Consider the following 347-nt stretch of genomic DNA (forward strand, 5'->3'; position numbering starts at 1 on the left):
ATCTAAATGCAGATTACTATTTGCAGTTCATCTTCATTGGGCTTTAAAATTAATTACAAAACCTACTAATAACTGCAGTAACATTACTTTGTAACATTTGAAGATAATGCTTAAAAATGTATTGCAAATAAGAACAGTCATGATACTGTTTTCATATGGTAATAATTGAGATAGCGAGCATCTTAACATTTAAGACATGACCATCTTATAAATATCCATATAATATAGAATATTTTAGTTCTATTTCTTTTTCCTAATTCGTAACAACCACATCCCACTTTGTAATTATTAGTGAATTAAGAATAAATTCATGAAAGGAATTTTACTTGTAAATCAACAGAAGTCTC

Source organism: Penaeus monodon, chromosome 27 (assembly GCF_015228065.2).
Source record: "Penaeus monodon isolate SGIC_2016 chromosome 27, NSTDA_Pmon_1, whole genome shotgun sequence".
In the NCBI taxonomy this organism is placed as follows: Eukaryota; Metazoa; Arthropoda; class Malacostraca; order Decapoda; family Penaeidae; genus Penaeus; species Penaeus monodon.